Genomic DNA, 20,498 nt, shown 5'->3' with positions numbered 1-20,498 from the left:
CATAACTTCATTTTCCCAGATTGCTGGAATTTTATTATTTTTTCATTTTTACATCATTTAAATATATTCATTCTACTTATTGCTGAATTTCCTATATAATTTACAGAAAAACAATGCACTTTTTTTTTTGCTAAACTTATATTTGGCCATCTTGCTAAATAATTACTAAGTTGGTGAACAAAATAATAATCTGTAAAAATACAATAGACTTTTCAGAGATACAGCAAAATTGTGAATCTCAAATTTTCACGTGCTATCCAATGTACATAGAATGGCTGATCATAGAGTAGTTGTAAGCACAACAAAGGGGCAATTCAGACGTTGTCTGAGGACACATGGCTGTGATGCACTGAACAGCAGAGAAATCACTGAGGTGTGTGGTGGTGGAACTTGCTGGAATCTACCATTTTGGGTTTGTGGGAAAGATGTTCCCAATACAATTGCCTGAGGGTAGTGTCAGAAGTTCTTGATACTGCTGAGCTGAACACAGTGCTCTGCAGGATCCCAGGTGCTGGAGAAAATTATTATGCTACAGAAGGTTGGAGCTGGAGAAGCCTCCCATGCTGTAGGAGCCAAACTCTGGAACAGTCCTTTGCCCTACAGGAGGCTGCTGAGACAGCATACTGGAAGCAGGGAGAAAAACCTTTCTCTTGTAATGTCTCTTCAGTGCCCTCTCCTGCAAAGGTTAACACATTCCAGCTAACAAAGAGAAAACATTTAAAGAGCTCATCCTCATTTTCTTATAACCAACAAGGAAGGGTGAATTTGCAATTGCAAGGAAATAAATTGATGATTGGCACGTTATTGTGAAAATAAAAAGAAATAAGTTTTGAGCAAAAATATGAAGAGATTGAAGGAATTATCCAGAAGAGTATATTTCCAGGCAGAGGGGGGACATCTTGAAATACGCCTGGTGTTACAGAGAAACAGAAAAGGATCAATATGGCTGGAAAAGAGTGAAAGATAATGAAATGATATCAGACAAAAAGAGAAAGGGAAAATAGCAATTGTATCATGTAGGGCATTTTATACCTCTGTAAGATGTTGACTCTGAGTAAACTAGAGAATGATTACAGAGTTGTTGGGTTTTTTTTTTTAATTTTAAATACAATTTTAAAGGTTACTTTCCATTTACAGTTATTGTAAATGAGTGGCTATCTTACACTCAATAGTTTGTGCCTCCCTCTCCCCCATCCCGATGTTGCAAAGTTTTGAGCAGAAGTTATGATTTGACTTTCATTTATGATATTAACTCTGGCTGCTGTTTGGGGAGCAAATTATAAGGAGTGGGGTCAATTATAGTGAGAAGAATATCTGTCAGAAAATTAGTGCACTAAGCTAAATGAAAATTAATGATGGTTCAGGTGGAAGTGTTAGCGGTAGAGGTTATGAGCAGTGGTGGGCTTTTAGATATACTAAAATTTGGAAGAATCAGTAGATTTTCACAGTAAATCAAATGTGGAGCCAGATGGCTTCAAGGTTTTTGGTCTGTGCAGCTAGAATTATGGAATTGTCATCAACTTAGATTAGAAGACTTCCTTTGAGTGGAAGGGGGGAAACATTCAGAATTCAGTTTTAGTCATACACATTTTTATATATCTACTAAATATCCATTTGGAGATGACAAGTAAAAGTCAAGTAAGCTGCTGGATATACACATCCGTATATCAGCAAAAAATCTGAGCTGGAGACATAAATTTTAGATTTCAGGGCATATAACTGTATTGTTTAATGGCATGCAACTAGAGAAGGTCACTAAGAGAGTAATGGCAGACAGAGATGAGTTGAGATATAAGAACTAACTCAGGAGTTCTCCAATGTTGAGAGGTTTGAAAGAGTTGAGAAGGTAGTACATAAACTGAGAAGAAGCAGCCAGTGAGACAGAACAAAAACCAAAAATGCATGGTGTCCTGAAATCCAAGTGATATGGTAAATCAAGGAGGAAAGCATGGTCAACTGTTTTATCTAAGTAATACTTTATGATTGAGCATTAAATATAATGAAGGTTATTAGTGGCCTTGAAGAAAGCAATTTCTGTATACTAGTTGGAGCAAAATCCTAACTGATATATCAGAAGGTATCATTATTTTGCATACTATGTTAATTCCTCTATTTTGTAAAGTATAACTTAAGATTTACATCACACTTTAGATGTAAAATAGAATGATATTTCTGTGCCTTGGGGGGTTTTTTTGGTCTGCTGTACTCTGTCAGGTATTGATATGTGTTACAAAAACAAAAAATTCTGGTTATTTTCCTCATTTTGTTCACTTATAAAATTAAATTATTGAGAAAATCATATGTTGAAAGTTGAAATTTTTCATATAAAAATCATTAATGGATTACTTATTTTTGACAAATAATTTTGGAAATTAAATTTTAAAACAAATATTACCTTAAAATAATACATCATTTAAGTTTCAAATTTATTAGCATGATATTGTAAAAATCAGTTTTTGACTATTTTAGTGTCAATGTGCATTTGTCTGAGGCCTTACTTTCTGCATTTTGATTACATTAATCTAATTAATTTATATATTCTTTTGTTTGGTCAAAGAAGGGTTTTGGACATTTTAATAATCCTACTTTAAAAAATCTATTTAATTGTTAATGTCTAGCTTTGTTCTTATTACCACTTCTGCTTTCCTTAATCATCTTTAATTTTATGATTTATATATATCATTTCTTTTTTTGGCTTCAGTAATGAAAGTGTTGAATTCTATGAATATTATTCTAGACATACTTCTTACAACAGCCAATAGATTGTGATCTATAAAACAGAGCTAGCATCCTCATGATTGGCTTAAAATGTGCATGCATTTTGCATTATTAAATTGAACAGTAAAGAAGTTGGGCAGGCTACAGATAATCGTGATATAATCTCATCCTATGAAAGCCAGCACTGATGCTAGAAATGAAGATGGGGGCGATCTTAGGGCAGCTGTGCTTGGAGCAGGTCAAGCCAGAGTAAATCTCCTACTTAAGATGACCAAAGAGTATACTCCCCTACCAAGCTGTGAAGAACTAAACATGCTTCCCACTAGAAAGCTACCATTTGTTGTCTGACATACAGAGGACATCAATGATTATTAGCGTCCACCAAAAGAGAAGCAACAGCCAAAAAAGGGTGTTACATAGGCCGTCAAGTATATCAGGTAACCTCTAAATTTTCTCCTACTCTTAGATGATTGAGACAGAAGAGGGGAGAAAGAAAGAATAGCTAGCAGAATCCATCACTACTATACGCATACACACAGGTGCATAGACACATACATATGAACACACACATAGCAGTGGGCTGAGAGAAAGGAATAGGTGAGTGTATATGTGACTGACTGGAATTTTTAACTTGAATGAAAGTTTGTTTTTTGTTGTGTTTTAAATGACTAAAACTGCTATGGAAGCCCCTGACTGATCAAACAGTGATAAGAAATTGAGATGCACAGAGTATTATCCAAAGAAATATCAGGAAAAAATAATTTCATATCTTCACACTACCAAATTAAGATCACTTAAAAACTGAGTTGCATCTTCAAGAATGTAGTGTTTTCAGAACTTTACGAAAATGTTATAGAAAGATTTTGTAAAGTAATTCCTTTAGTTAAAAATGAAAGTGAGAGATCCCATGATTCTGCTTTTGGTAATTCCAAGAACATTTAGATTTTCCTTTCCATTTTGACTATGAAGGCAGGTGCCATGTGCTCTAGGGGCACGGATTCTGTAAGTTGGCTTTTTGTTTTTTCTGTAGCTTTTGGCATACCTACAGCTGCTAGCTTCCCCCTGAATGCCTAGTTTAGCACAACTTAGTTTCCCATCTGTTTTTTGTTTTTTCATTTTGCATATGCAGCATTGCATTGTGGGTAAAAGGCTGGCAAGACCAACATACATAAGATCTTAAGAAAATCCAGATTATCTTTGTGCCTACCAAAGTTTTTTTTGTTTGTTTTTGTTTTTTTTTTTTACTGTTCTTAGTTGTTGGGAATTTCAACCATATCCATAAATAGCAAGAAATCAAGTTTGCAACGTTAAAAAGTTATAAGAAATAGATTTTCTTATTTATGGACTTGAACTCAACAAATATTGAGTCAAGAGTGAAATATTACATTTCATACTAATTGTCTCCTTTTTGCTTAATTGCCAATTGGAGCCATTAGTAGTGGAAGAGCAAAAAATGTCCACTGATGATAATGATCCTCGAATAGTTGACATAATTCTCTGCTGAAGTTAGATTAAATCGACATGTTTTGAACCTCAATCCAATTTAAGAATTTCACTGCTCTTTATTTACTTAAAAAGCTTTTCCTGCCTACTCATAAGTTATTTTTAAAGTTCTGTTTTATACCAGAATTGGCATCATATATCATTTGATGTGCCAGCTGCTAATTAACTAAGTAAAATTTGAGTTTTCAGTGATTAAAATATTTCCCCAAAATGCATGGATTAGAGTGCTCACATGGTAATAATTAGGTGTTCTGGACTCATCCCCTAAATGTATTATTATTATTTTTTTATCACCAGCATTTGGCTGTTGGCACTTTCATAAACTCACTTACAAGCTATTATACCACACAAAAAGGAGTCTGCCTAGAAATGCTTCTTTCTCAGCCCTTTGCCAAAACCTCATTTTTTCTAATAATAAAAATAAGGGGGGCATATGATAGCATTCTTTGATAATTTGCGAAAATTAACTGAGATATGTGTGAACACACAAAGAGTTGTACAAACAAACCACTTTCATTGTGAAATGGCCCAGCTTCATTGCCTTTCCTGTGTCCTCCTTGATTTCTTGTTCTTCGGAAATGTGTGTACAGCAGTGCACTTCCCCTAAACAAGTCTCCCGGCTTGGCTTCTGTATAAAATGTCACTCTGTATATCTCATCATGATATTGAACTAACTAGCAAGGCGGCAAGAGAAAGTGACAATTTCATAGGAGACTCAGTGTGTTGAGATAAAGTGCCTGTCATAATCCCATTCCCTAAGGGAAGAGTGAAGCTTGAACATCAGAAAATGAGAAAGAGGTGGGCCAGCTTCTGCCCCCAGGTGTTCATACATGAAGCTCAAGGCCAAACACTTAGGCAGGAAAAGGCAATTCATCAAGGCCCAGCCAGCACCCTGTAGTGCTTGGTTATGATAATTACAAGAATCTGTCTTAATATTTTTATGGATAAAATAGGAAGATAATTGTTTATCAAAATCTTGTACTACAGCATATTACTCAGCCTTGAAATAGATCTTAACATTTCACATGGTGTGCATTAGATGGAAAAATGATTTGGAAAGTGAAACCTTTTAATCATGGCAGCTAATTATCTTGCATTTTCTTTTCTGCTCTCCTGGATTTCTCTCATGTCATCCCCACACCCTCTTTCCTCTGTCTTTGCCTTGCTCTCTGCCTCCCACCCTCACCCCCTCAAATCCGGCTTTCCAGGCATCTTTTTGGGAGCACAGAACAGGCGTGTGTGACAGTTCTCAACTAATTCAGACTTTCATCTTTCAAGTATTAGATGAAAGCTTTAATTCAGACTTTCATCTTTCAAGTATTAGATGAAAGCTCAGGCACTGTCACAAACACAATGTAAACTCTCTGTCTTATCCTATGTGGCTTCCTTGACCCAGAATATAATTAAATTATATGACAAATTGGACAGTGGAAAGGCTTGATGGGAGACCTCTGTTTTATTTTTTCCTTCAATTACATTTTTTTTTCTTGCTTTCTTCATAGAGGGAGTAAACTGCTGGAGCCAGGATCTACTAATTACATCTACAACTCTCCTCATTCATTCATGCTTCATTTATTCAAACCCCAGTAGGTGCCAGGCTCTGTGTAAGACCCCTGAGAGTGCCAGTAACTGTAAGATATTGCTTCCGACTTCAAAGATCTTAAAGGTAAGCTCAGAATTTAAATGAAGGAATCTTTGGAGTATTATAAGTACTCCACTAAAAGAAAATATAGGGTTCTACATTTGCAAATAGAAAAACAGGTTTTGATCTCTGAGTTCAGGTAAGGTTCATAAAGGAGGTCAGCCCTGGTTTGAGTCTTTAAATGAAAGTCATAGCTCACCAGGTGGATCCAGGCAAAAGCATGAGAATGGTGAAGTTTGTAGATATGAAAGAATTTTGCTCCTTAGAAAAAAGTAAAGCATGTTAGTCTCTACATATGACTGGAGATTAGAGTAGGGCAAAAAAGGAGACCTATTAGTTAGCTTGTCTTCTATGCCAGAGGAAGGAATTTAGACTTTATTCCATCAGCTCTGAGGGACATGACAGGTGTCTTTTTGCAGTGGAGTGTCATGTTGAATTGCATTTTAGGAAGAATGCTCTATGGAGTGGTAGTTGGTTGGGGAGACATCAGGAAAACTGGAGGCTGGATACTAGATAGATACCTCTCACAGTAAGTCAAGCAAGATAGAATCAGGGACTAATGTGAAGTTGTCACGGTAGGCACCAAATGGAGGGAATTCTCATAAATGATTTGAATGTGTAGAATAGATAATATTGGAATCAGAGAGGTGGAGGAGGAAAGGGTTGCCATCAGGTTTCTGGCTGAGATTAGAAGCAGAAAGAGAACAAGGAAAGTTGATGGCTTCCATTTTCAATTATGGACACTGTGGGACACAGTTTTCAGTTATGTGCATCATTACTCCACTCGTCTTTACTTATTTCCTTCTTTTTCCAGATACCAAAGAGATTGAAGCATGATATTTTAATTCCTGGCTCTACCTGTTTGGCACTATGCTATTTTGAGGAACCTGGTTAATATCTCTATGCTTCAAATTATTCATCTATCAAATAGGATCAATTATAGTACTTAACTTAGAGTTTTATTTATAATTTATTAGCAGGATTTGGCATATAGTAAGCACTGAAAATGTTAATTGTTGCTATTGTGTTCATATTATTATTATAATTATCAGCATTATGCTTGGCTAGAGGCAGAGAGAAAATGGAACTGATATAATTTACCATTCTAATGTCTCAATTTCTGTGAGTTTTCACTCTCCTCATCACAGCTCTAAGAGTAACCTCTATAAACCGTGTTTGTACCTCTACAGAATAAATTTATATTACTTTACTGGCTCTCTTTTCTCAACCTTCATCCATTTACATAAACTTCTCCTTGCCTGGAATCCTAGATAAATATATTTTCATCTACCTCTCCCCTCTAATCCTTGTCTTTATGAATTCTATCCTTGAAGGTCAAAATAAAAAGACATTTCTCTCAAAAGTCCATTCTGAGTTATCTACTCAGATATTTGGGTGGTTTTATATCAATATTTACTTTTTTGTCTTTTAAAGAATTCATATTTCCATTTTATGTTGCTATGCATCACATATAAATATACACATATCATCCACCTTTTCTTAGTCCCTCCAAGGCAGATCTCATGCTTTAGAATCTTTTTTTTTTTTTATCATTGAAGGTACTGAGCATATGGTCTTTTTCACACCAAGGATTCGACAAACATGTATTGAAAAAATAAATGCATTAATTAATGAGAGGAGTAACCACTCAATTTTAACTACAATAAGTATACATTACTAGATGTTAAATCAGTTTGAATGAAGTTTTTAGAAATAAAAGTAGAAAGAGAGTCAGGATCCAAATGAGGTCTGTATGCCTTCCAATCCTGTGTTTTGTTTTTTCTATCTTGTTTCAGGTGCTGGGAAGAAGGGGAGGATAATATTCAGGATTATATTATTTTTGCTTCTGATTTTAATCATTAAGAATAAAATGTTCTAACCAATTAACAAAAATCCTTCAATTCTTTTGCATGTATGTAAAAGTAAAGACAGAAAAAAATGGCTTGAAGACAGAAAAGAAAAAAAAACAAGAAAACAGGCCAGAATAGAATTAAAATAATAATAAGCAACTAGGAGAATTAAAGAAACAAAAATAATGCTAGAAACCATTCCAACATAATGTATATACAAAACATGAAATGCAATGATAATGTTGTATTTATCCTACTTTTACTCATGAATAGTTGCTTAAATATTATAAACAATGTATTCAGTGATGCTTGCAGACCTTGTTCTTATTAACCTGCATAACCTTGACTTGTAGAAATATTTTAATGTTTTATGTAATGCCATTAGTAAGCATAAGTAATTCTAATTCATAACTAGGCCAGGAAGCAATTGACCCAATCAGACTGTAGGATTCCCCTATGCCATTTTTTCTTTTTTTTTTTTTTTTTTTGCGGTACGCAGGCCTCTCACTGTTGTGGCCTCTCCCGTTGCAGAGCACAGGCTCTGGACGCGCAGGCTCAGCGGCCATGGCTCACAGGCCCAGGCGCTCCGTGGCACGTGGGATCTTCCTGGACCGGGGCACGAACCCGCGTCCCCTGCATCGGCAGGCGGACTCTCAACCACTGCGCCACCAGGGAAGCCCTATGCCATTTTTTAATTAGAAGTTTTTCAACTTCTCTATAGTTCTGAATTCCATAGATTTCCTATACAATAAAAGTCTGCTTATCTTATGAAAGCAATAGCCTATAAGACTCAGTTCATGTGACAGCCCTCAAAATGCAGCTCCTCCATTGCTTAAACTGGATTCTTTATTTGGTTGCTCCAAAATGACATCCCATTTTTTTTCACAGATGATTTGCATGGATGAGAATTGGCAGATAAATTTCTCCAATGCCATATTTGATATGCTTCCTTTCATCTGCTCTGTTATATTTCAGATTATTCCATTTGGAACATATTAGTGTATATATATTAAGAAATAAAGTACTTAAATTTCACTCCAGATATGAGTCATATTAGCTACAAGTCTCAATGGTATAAATGCTCATGAATACAAAGGAGGACGAGGTGGAAGAGGATGATGAGGAGGAGGAAGAAGAGGAGGAGAATCGTCCACAAGCTTAGTGAAGGGATTGGGAGGCAAAGGCAGAGAATATAAGGGAAGGGACTCTAATGGCAATCTTCACTTTGGCCTTGGGGAAGCCTAAGATGGAGTCGAATTACAAAAGGTACTAGGGCTTCCCTGGTGGCGCAGTGGTTGAGAGTCCGCCTGCCGATGCAGGGGATGCAGTTTCGTACCCTGGTCTGGGAAGATCCCACGTGCCGCATAGCAGCTGCGCCCGTGAGCCACGTGGTGGCCATGACTTCTCATGTCAGTACCTTAAGATGATGATGATGATGTAACAAAATAAAATTCTGTGAAGAAAATCTTGTGCCCTTTCTCCAATGGAAAAACTTCAAAGGAAAGTTCCCAACTGAAAGGAGCTCACAGAACTTGCTAATTAAGGTATAAAGAGCCTATGGGAAATATTTCACTAAGAGAATCATGCAGCCCAAGAGAGAGATCTAGAACAGTTTACACAGAAACTCTGGATAACATGGAGGTTAAGCAGACAATTCTAATCAGTTCAAAACCAGCTAATGCCTTGTCCTGAGTAGAAGCACAGCCAAACACAAAAGACAAACATCTTCTGCCTCTGCTTTCCAGGTCTCCTTTCCCAGAATTCTCTGTGATGGATAATGGCCACACAATACTTTAAATCACCAAAACTTAAAATATGACATCTGTTCTTGCCTCCTTCCTCACCAGAATCTGTTGTCACCAAATTTTGATATATTTTCCATCAAAAAATACCTGAGTATTTACTATTTGGCATGTAGTAGTCTAGGAGCTCATGAAATCCAAGCTTTTGGACCAGTGACTCAAAATTTTATAAATTTTTAGTATTTTTTTTAATCCCTCCTCTCTTCTACAAACAAATGAATGGTATAAGCCAGTTGTCAGAAAACTATGATACCTGGCCCAAATTCAGCCTCTGGCCTGTTATTCTGTGTTTAGCAAATAAGATTTTTTTTTTACATTTTTAATGATTGAAAAAAATTTTTAAAGCATAATAGTATGTGACAAATGAAATTTAAACTTTAGTTTCAATAAAGAAAATTTTATTGGAACACCAACACGCCCATTAATTTATTAATTTTTATTTTTATTTTTGCAGTTCACGGGCCTCTCACTGTTGTGGTCTCTCCTGTTGCGGAGCACAGGCTCCGGATGCGCAGGCCCAGTGGCCATGGCTCACGGGCTCAGCCTCTCCGCGGCATGTGGGATCCTCCCGGACCGGGGCACAAACCTGTGTCCCCTGCATCGGCAGGTGGACTCTCAACCACTGCGCCACCAGGGAAGCCCTCATTTACGTTTTGTCTACATTTTTAGCTACTGAGTTAGAGTTGAGTAGTTGTGACAAAGCTTAAAATATGTACTATCTGACACTTTACAGAAAACAAGTTTTCTTGTTTCCCTGGTATAGGCTGTTAATATACAGGTCTGTGGTATTGAATGCCCTTATGATTGATTTCCGTGCTCGCTAATATTTTTCTACTCAAATCCATCTTCTTCAGAGCCACCTTGCACCTAAAGCAAATAGAGAAAGAAGAACAAAAAACCCGCAAAGTTAGCAGAAGGAAAGAAATCATAAAGATCAGATCAGAAATAAATGAAAAAGAAATGAAGGAAATGATAGCAAAGATCAATAAAACTAAAAGCTGGTTCTTTGAGAAGATACACAAAATTGATAAACCATTAGCCAGACTCATCAAGAAAAACAGGGAGAAGACTCAAATCAAAAGAATTAGAAATAAAAAAAGAGAAGTAATAACTGACACTGCAGAAATACAAAGGATCATGAGAGATTACTACAAGCAACTCTATGCCAATAAAATGGACAACATGGAAGAAATGGACAAATTCTTAGAAATGCACAACCTTCTGAGACTGAACCAGGAACAAATAGAAAATATGAACAGAGCAATCACAAGCACTGAAATTGAAACTGTGATTAAAAGTCTTCCAACAAACAAAAGCCCAGGACCAGATGGCTTCACAGGCGAATTCTATCAAACATTTAGAGAAAAGCTAACATCTAACCTTCTCAAACTCTTCCAAAATATAGCAGAAGGAGGAACACTCCCAAACTCATTCTACAAGGCCACCATCACCTTGATACCAAAACCAGACAAGGATGTCACAAAGAAAGAAAAACGACAGGCCAATATCACTGATGAACATAGATGCAAAAATCCTCAACAAAATAATAGCAAACAGAATCCAACAGTGCATTGAAAGGATCATACACCATGATCAAGTGGGGTTTATCCCAGGAATGCAAGGATTCTTCAATATATGCAAATCAATCAACGTGATACACCATGTTAACAAATTGAAGGAGAAAAACCATATGATCATCCAACAGATGCAGAGAAAGCTTTCAACAAAATTCACCACAGATTTATGATAAAAAATACCCTGCAGAAAGTAAGCATAGAGGGAACTTTCCTCAACATAATAAAGGCCATATATGACAAACCCACAGCCAACATCGTCCTCAATGGTGAAAAACTGAAACCATTTCCACTAAGATCAGGAAGAAGACAAGGTTGCCCACTCTCACCACTATTATTCAACATAGTTTTGAAAGTTTTAGCCACTCAGAGATGAAAAAGTAATCCAAATCGGAAAAGAAGTAAAGCTGTCAGTGTTTGCAGATGACATGATACTATACATAGAGAATCATAAAGATGCTACCAGAAAACTACTAGAGCTAATCAATGAATTTGGGAAAGTAGCAGGATACAAAATTAATGCACAGAAATCTCTGGCATTCCTATACACTAATGATGAAAAATCTGAAATTGAAATTAAGAAAACACTCCCATTTACCACTGCAACAAAAAGAATAAAATATCTAGGAATAAACCTACCCAAGGAGACAAAAGACCTGTATGTAGAAAATTATGACACTGATGAAAGAAATTAAAGATGATACAAAGAGATGGAGAGATATACCATGTTCTTGGATTGGAAGAATCAACATTGTGAAAATGACTACACTATGCAAAGCAATCTATAGATTCAATGCAATCCCTATCAAACTACCACTGGCATTTTTCACAGAACTAGAACAAAACAAATCACAATTCGTATGGAAAAACAAAAGACCCCGAATAGCCAAAGCAATTTTGAGAACGAAAAATGGAGCTGGAGGAATCAGGCTCCCTGACTTCAGACTATACTACAAAACTACTGCAATCAAGACAGTATGATACTGGCACAAAAACAGAAAGACAGATCAATGGAACAGGATAGAAAGCCCAGAGATAAACCCACGCACATATGGTCATTTTATCTTTGATAAATGAGGCAAGAATATACAGTGGAGAAAGGACAGCCTCTTCAATAAGCAGTGCTGGAAAAACTGGACAGGTACATGTAAAAGTATGAGATTAGAACAGTCGCTAACACCATACACAAAAATAAGCTCAAAATGGATTAAAGACCTAAATATAAGGCCAGAAACTATCAAACTCTTAGAGGAAAACAGGCAGAACACTCTATGACATAAATCACAGCAAGATCCTTTTTGACCCACCTCCTAGAGAAATGGAAATAAAAACAAAAATAAACAAATGGGACCTAATGAAACTTAAAAGCTTTTGCACAACAAAGGAAACCATAAACAAGAGGAAAAGATCACCCTCAGTATGGGAGAAAATATTTGCAAATGAAGCAACTGACAAAGGATTAATCTCCAAAATTTACAAGCAGCTCATGCAGCTCAATAACAAAAAAACAAACAACCCAATCCAAAAATGGGCAGAAGACCTAAATAGACATTTCTGCAAAGAAGATATATAGATTGGCAACAAACACATGAAAGAATGCTTAACATCATTAATCATTAAAGAAAGGCAAATCAAAACTACAATGAGATATCGTCTCACACCAGTCAGAATGGCCATCATCAAAAAATCTAGAAACAATAAATGCTGGAGAGGCTGTGGAGAAAAGGGAACACTCTTGCACTGCTGGTGGGAATGTAAATTGATACAGCCACTATGGAGAACTGTATGGAGGTTCCTTAAAAAATTACAAATAGAACTACCATACGACCCAGCAATCCCACTACTGGGCATATACCCTGAGGAAACCATAATTCAAAAAGAGTCATGTACCAAAATGTTCATTGCAGCTCTATTTACAATAGCCAGGACATGGAAGCAACCTAAGTGTCCATCATCGGATGAATGGATAAAGAAGATGTGGCACATATATACAGTGGAATATTACTCAGCCATAAAAAGAAACGAAATTGAGTTATTTGTAGTGAGGTGGATGGACCTAGAGTCTGTCATACAGAGTTGAGTAAGTCGGAAAGAGAAAAACAAATACCGTATGCTAACACATATACATGGAATCTAAGGGAAAAAATGTCATGAAGAACCTAGGGGTAAGACAGGAATAAAGACACAGACCTACTAGAGAGCAGACTTGAGGATATGGGGAGGGGGAAGGGTAAGCTGTGACAAAGTGAGAGAGTGGCATGGACATATATACACTAGCAAACGTAAAATAGATAGCTAGTGGGAAGCAGTCACATAGCACCGGGAGATCAGTTCGGTGCTTTGTGACCACCTAGAGGGGTGGCATAGGGAGGGTGGGAGGGAGGGTGACGCAAGAGGGAAGAGATATGGGAACATATGTATATGTATAACTGATTCACTTTGTTATAAAGCAGAAACACACCATTGTAAAGCAATTATACTCCAATAAAAATGTTAAAAAAATAAATAAATAAAATGAAAATCTATCCTTGTCACTGTCTTAATTAAAGCCCTCCTTTGACTCATCACAAAGTCTAATACAGTCCCAGTTTTGTAAATTGGCACATGAACAGTTCATGAATCTGTTGATCTACTCTTGTTCACCCCACTCCCTTAGCCATACTTCTATTGGTGAGAAATTCCTGTTTAGAGAAAAGGAGAAGCCACAATTGTACTCTGAAATTATCCATTCTAATGTAAAAAGATTGAAGAAAGGGAGAGACAAGACAACTTGTAGAGGAAGGGGCCACAGCTGAGGGAGGACCTCCACATCCACTGGCAAGACCCCACGCTTCTTAGAGAAGTGTGGTAGAGTGCAGCCACCCCAGTGATGGAGATGGAGATTATTGATGGAGCTGGCAGCAACATCCAACAATAAGTGGAACTCTATTTGCTGGAACTACTTGTTCCAGGCCCTAAGATAGGTACTGGAAATCAAACAGAGAACTGGGTAGACACAGATAGGAATGTTAATCAGTCTAGGAGAAATCCACTGATGATATAAGCTCAGGGCCCCATGGAAGTGCAAAGGAGGGGCCCCCTCTTCAAGATATGAAGTGCCAAGGAAGACGCCCTGGAAGAAATGACCACAAAGCAAGTAAGGAAATGGTTAATTATGTAAGGATTAGTGTTTCAAGCTGAAGATGTGTTTTGCAAGGCTTGGTAGCAGAATGGAGTGTAGGAACCAAATATCTGTATATGAAAACATTTAAACACTATCTGAAGTCAGAGTCTGTGCTTTATCTGTTGTACCAGAGTTTCTGTTTCTAAGATTTTCTACCACTGTGACCAGTGCTGAACCTGTCAGTGCTTGGCATTGATCAAAACATGGAAACCAGCTACATGCATCTCTATACGTGAAACAAAGGCATTGCAAATTAAAAGTAAGTGAGAATTAATGTTGAAAATGTACATAAAAAATAGTGTGCATCAAAAATTCCATAGCAGGGAGTGAACATATAAGAGTTTGGATTCAACTTTAACAAGTCCTTTTGTGGGACTCCTAGAAGGGTATGGGAAGATCTAGTAGTTTCAATTCCTTTTCTGCTCTTAGTAACAAAATGAGATATTTTTGATGAAGTTCTGAAAAAAGAGACTATGGCGTTAGTATACTCTCAGATGAATAGAAATCTGTAGAGGTTGGATAGACATTACCCCATAAGGTAACTTAAACGTCATGGAAATTTTAGTTTCTCAGAAGTTTACGACTGTCATTTTGGGAATGAATAATAGATTAATGAGGTAAACTTTCCTCTTTCCCCTTTGTTCCAATGAGACAGTCACCTTGTGTTAATGCCTCATTTATTCTGTTATCTTCCTGTGTATTTTTGATCATTTGTGTTATTGTGCTTCCATATTTTTGTTTTTGTTTTCAATATTTCATTTGTTTTACACAATTGTCTAAAACTTAGGGGAAAAAAGAATCATGTACCCATGGAACTATTAAATGTAAAAGATTACTGCAATACTTTGTTCAGGAAAGCCAGCCACTCTGTTTTTATCATTCTTTTATTTTGGCGGATTAAGTAGGACAATTTATATAAAAGTTTGAGCATAGCCACTGGTACATAGTAATCATTCAAAACATGTTAGCTGTATATTTATCCAGTGTTTTTATTATTACCATTCTGAGGTTCCACAATGGGGCAAGCATTATAAAATATCAGCCACACCAAGTATGAGTGAGAAAGTGTTACAGTTTTTTGCAATATGTCTGATCAGGAAAAGAAATATCTTACAGAATTATGTAGTTTCCATTTTTATGGTAATTATAATATAATAGATCATTTTAAAAGTCTTAAGACAAATATAATATGAAACACTGCTGACACAATTTTTTTTGGAAAAAAAGTATATTGGAGAAAATAATAAACTCAGGGTCATTAGACACACATTTGAGAATCTGTTTTAGCTCTTACTGCCTTTTTTAGAATTTAATCTTTTGGAGTTTTCATTCTCTATATGATATAATGGTCTTGAAAGTACTAGTGTAAGAATAACAAGAAATAAACAAAAAAAGTAAAAATCTGAAACCAAGAATGTCAGACAAATGGAATACATTTTTATGTTCCACTGGTTCATTTTATAGGGCTATTTTATGCAAGATATTTTCAGCCAACTTATCTCAAACTGTCCACTTCAACTAATTGCTTGGATATGCTATGATATTTAGTTCTCAATTACATATGTATAGGATTTCTTGTATAAGCCATAGCATTATGAATTATACACAGGTGCTTTGAAGTCAGAAAAATTGAGTTTAGATCGTACCTCCACCATTTACCAGCCATGCAAACTTGGGTAACTATTCTGTGATTCATATCCCTCTTCTGCAAAATGGAAATACAACCTAACTCACAGGGCTGCTGTGAGTAATACTTATAATCCATAGACAGTGGTGCTTAGCTCAGTTCTTGGTACCTAACACACGCTCAAGAATGGCAGTGCTGTTTGTTAGTGTTTTGCTTCTCCTCCATCTCATCAACATAACCATACATTTCTCTCATTAAATGTTGAAAAAATGCAGTCCAAAATCAGCAGAGAAAGCCTTAAGGCAAACAAAAACTCAAAGAAAAAGAATAGGAGGTCATTTAAAAAAGAGAATCAGATGAAATTTTATTCTCTGTAGAATAGTGAGCAACCTTGAGACACTAATACTAAACTTAAAAAAACCCATAATTATACAGTGAGCTCCACTGGAAGGCAAAATCCTTTCTAGGATGGAATAGTGAGTCCTATGATATAAGAAGCCACCCAATTTTCCTTTCCAGTATCACAGAAGGATGAATACAATTTTTGTACCTGTCTTGGGTTCTAAAGAATACTTTAAAATTTATTTTAACAAGTAGTTCAACTACATTATATGTCAAATAGCCTTTTGTGATATGGCCTGATGAACTAATAATCTTGTAGAATATTCCTCCTTAAAAGCATAATTGCTAAGTCCCAAGCAATTGACTTATACACAAATGTTAAGTCTCAAGCATTTGCTAGTTGGAGACAAGATGGTTTAGTACTAACACATCAGGATAAATAAGGATTTTAAAAAGCTAGACCTCTAAAATTGATGTCTGCTTAGATATTTGCTTAACTACTAATTCCCAAATTTGTTTTCTCTCTGCTGTCAACACAGAGTAACACTGAAGTAAGCCTAATTTAAGTGTATGAGCAGGCAAACAGTAACGAATTTAAAGGCGTGACATGGCATTTAGGCAAGTGCTGTATATTTAGGGTTGTCAGATAAAGTATTCTCACATTTGAATTTAAGATAAATAATGAGTAATTTTTTACTAAAAGTATGTCTTATGCATAATTTGCTAAATATTGAAACTTGTTTTAATTTTAGGATATATAATGTAAATGTATATACAGATATATACACACATATATCTTGTGTTTACGTATATAAACATATGTGTATCTTTTATATATGCATATAAGCATACATATGTGCTATAACAGATACCCTGCATACACTATATATAAACATATTAAATATGTAAAAATATTATATATATTCTTTATACATAGCCTTCTATAGAGCTTTGTGTAGTGTTTTCTGATAGCAAATATATGATTTTTTTTTTCTGACACCAACTAGTTATTTTTCCATACCAAGCTACTCTCCAATTTTTTAACAACTGAGAGGAGGGGGAAGGGGAATGAGGGAAGGAGAATAGAGAGGATGAAGAGAAAGAAGAACAACAACAATAACAAACAACACCAACACCAGCATGAGCCCAATTTTAAAAACTTTATCAATTTACTTTACTTGCTTCATTCTGTTGGTCAAGAAGGGATAAAGAGATAGTATAAGCGACTTACTTATATTACTGAGAATTATAGCTTTGACATCTGGAAGACTGAATATAATATTAACATGCATAAGTACATTCATGCTGTCATTTTTTGAACTTAATAATCAACTAAAATTTATTAAGCAGTTACTATATATTTTAAATTTTGTTCATCATAAGATTCAGCATAAAATTCAGTAGAATTTTAGATGAATCTTGATGATAGATTAACTTTTAATACATTGTATCTGGAAACATGCACATAATAAATCTTTTTTGGTGGAAGTAAACAAGAGGAAGTGATCACTGGACCTGGGCAATCTGATGCTCTTTACCTCCTCCCCTGTCCCTGGAATGTACATTCCACCCACTGGTCCCCCAATGGGAGCCATTTTCAAGGACGCAGCCTTGAAAGAGCATGTGCTGTTGACACCGTCTGGACTGTATACGTGACTCAATCCAGTTAAGGCCTCTATATTAGACTTCCATGCTTTTGGCGGACAGATGCAGAGATCTACTCGTCATGTGGTCACCTAAGACAAGCCTCATAATTAAGTCCCCTTGCTTATTAAAACTGCCACTGACCAATCTGGAGTGGTCTGCCTCTTTCTCCAGTCCCTTCTTACCCTCCACGTACAGGAGCCAGTTTCAGATTTCACCAGGGAAACTCCTAAGATCTTGAATTAACAATATCTCAAGTTTTATTATCAGGGATTACTTTATGCAAAGATGTAGTTTATTCACTAATTCATTGTTTAAGAGGCCATTTACAGATAACAAGCAGGGAATCAATCACTCAATCAACAGATACACACATTTTGAGACCTTATAATGTGCAGGTACAAAAGACAACTAAACGTACTAACTGGGTAATAAAGCTTTGGAAAGCATTTATTTGTTTCTGGTTTTTTTTTTTTAAATATTGCTTAAATGTCTGATATCAAAATTAAACTACTTTAAATCTAAAGCACAATTTAGAAAATGGTTAGAGCCATTATAGAAGTTGGCCTTGGAGAGTGAAGCAGAGCTTCCCAGGAAGAGAGCATTCAGAGAGTGAAAGATAGTAAGAATTTGCCAAAGGAAAGAGTGCAAAGAAAATGGCATAATGGCATAGGCAATGCAAAGTGATAGGAAAGGGCATTTGTTTAACAGCTTTATATTGAGCCCATTTATATTCCAGATAATCTGATGACACACTTATATTCTTTTTATTCAGAAACCTAACATAATTCATTGTTCTGAGGCACAGTACCTATGTGTATACATGTAAATGGAGGGAAATAAAGGAGGATGAATAGAGGTGAAGTAATAGAAATGGGCAGGGATCCAGTTATGAAGGCTTAGTCTATCATGCAAAAGCATATGATTTTATCATGAGGTCCTAAGAGCCACTGAAGAATTTGAACCAGTAATTAACATGATCATATTTAAATTTTAGAAAAATCATATGGCAGCAGGGTGACAATTATAGTGGGATGATGTTAGAAGCAGGGATCCTAACATGGAGTTATTATTATTAATATTTTACCAGAGGCTTGCTGCCTATCAGTCCTTCATTCTTCTCCAGTTGAGTCTGGTCTGCACCACATCCCTGGGTGGATGCAGAGGCTAGTTAGAGAGCAGTTAGTTTCACAGTCTTTGGAACTTCTGGCTTTAAGCCTTAGTTTCATAGCTCACTATCCTCATGAAAGTTTCATGAGGAAACTATATAACCTTTTTCTGCCTCAGTTTTATCACCTGTGAAGTGACAATATCTACTAGGTCAGGTTATTTGAAAAATCAAATGAGTTAAGAGTTTTATGTGCTCAACAGGGTTTCCAGATAAAATACAGAATGTGCCATTAAATTTGAATTTCAGATAAACTAATAATTTTTAGTGTAAGATGTCCCTAATATTGCACTAGTTTGTCCTAAATATTACATGGGACATATTTAAATTTAAAAAGTAAATTGTTTATCTGAAATTCAAATTTAACTGAATGTCCTGTACTTTTATTTGCTAAATTTGTTAATAAGACTTCCTTGCACATAGTAAGCAGTACATAGGTGTTAACTCTTAATAGAACCAGCTCCTTTCCCTCATTTACAATTATACCTCAGGCATCCATAGGCACTGGGACCTGAAATCTCTTTTTAGATTCTCCAGGATCTCTCCTTTTATCAAGGTACATTGTCCAAATTCTTTGAAAATGTACTCTATTATTCTGATTCTTATGAACCTACATGTAAGGCATGACAGTTGAAATTGTGTTTTGGGGTTTCACAAAATAATTTCACATATGCACTTATAGAGAATTTCTCCGAAGTTTCTGTACAGCTGCTATCAAGAAAAAACATTCAATAGAGTTCAATATCTTTTGAATAATTATGCATTTAAGTAAATTAGCCCAAGCCTGGAGTTATGAGAAAGTGTCTCCCTCTTGAATAACTATGCTTTCTTCTTCTGCACCTCTTTGCCAGTTTTTGAAGAAACTCAGAGTTAAGTTTTCTGACTCTTATCTATTCACCTCGCTGTCCTCCTAGAATTCTGACACTTTCTTATTACTCTTATTGTAGCAATTTTTTGCTTTTGTAGTATTTGAGCCTATTATTGCAAAAGTTCTCAAATTACTTGGAAAAAGAGACAAAATTTATATGTGTTTAAAGATTTGTATGAAACGCTAAAATTCTAAATGCATTCATATGCTAAATATATTGTTTCTATTCGTTTACTGAGTTTCCAAGGCAGTCTTCCATTTCCGCATGTCCCTACTAGTCAATTATAATAATGAAACCATAGTCCCATAATGAAATGGACAATAAATAAATGGATTATCCTCAATAAATAAATGGATTATCCTCATTGCTCTAGCTTTGCTTCCTATCATGACAGTAAAAATTGTTGTTAGAATTATACATGTAAGGTTAATTAGTCGATGAAATAGGAAGATAGTTATCTGTCTGTATCTTTTTAGTTTTATTATTTATCTTTGAATTTTATTTTATTATTTATCTCTTTTCAGTTTTATTATTTATGATCTATCTAATCTGGCTCTATCTCTCTTTTTAGTTTTACATGTAAGGTGGGCAAATGA

The sequence above is a fragment of the Tursiops truncatus genome, chromosome 5 (genome assembly GCF_011762595.2).
Source record: "Tursiops truncatus isolate mTurTru1 chromosome 5, mTurTru1.mat.Y, whole genome shotgun sequence".
Taxonomy (NCBI): domain Eukaryota; kingdom Metazoa; phylum Chordata; class Mammalia; order Artiodactyla; family Delphinidae; genus Tursiops; species Tursiops truncatus.
Note: the sequence above shows the minus strand (reverse complement) of the source record.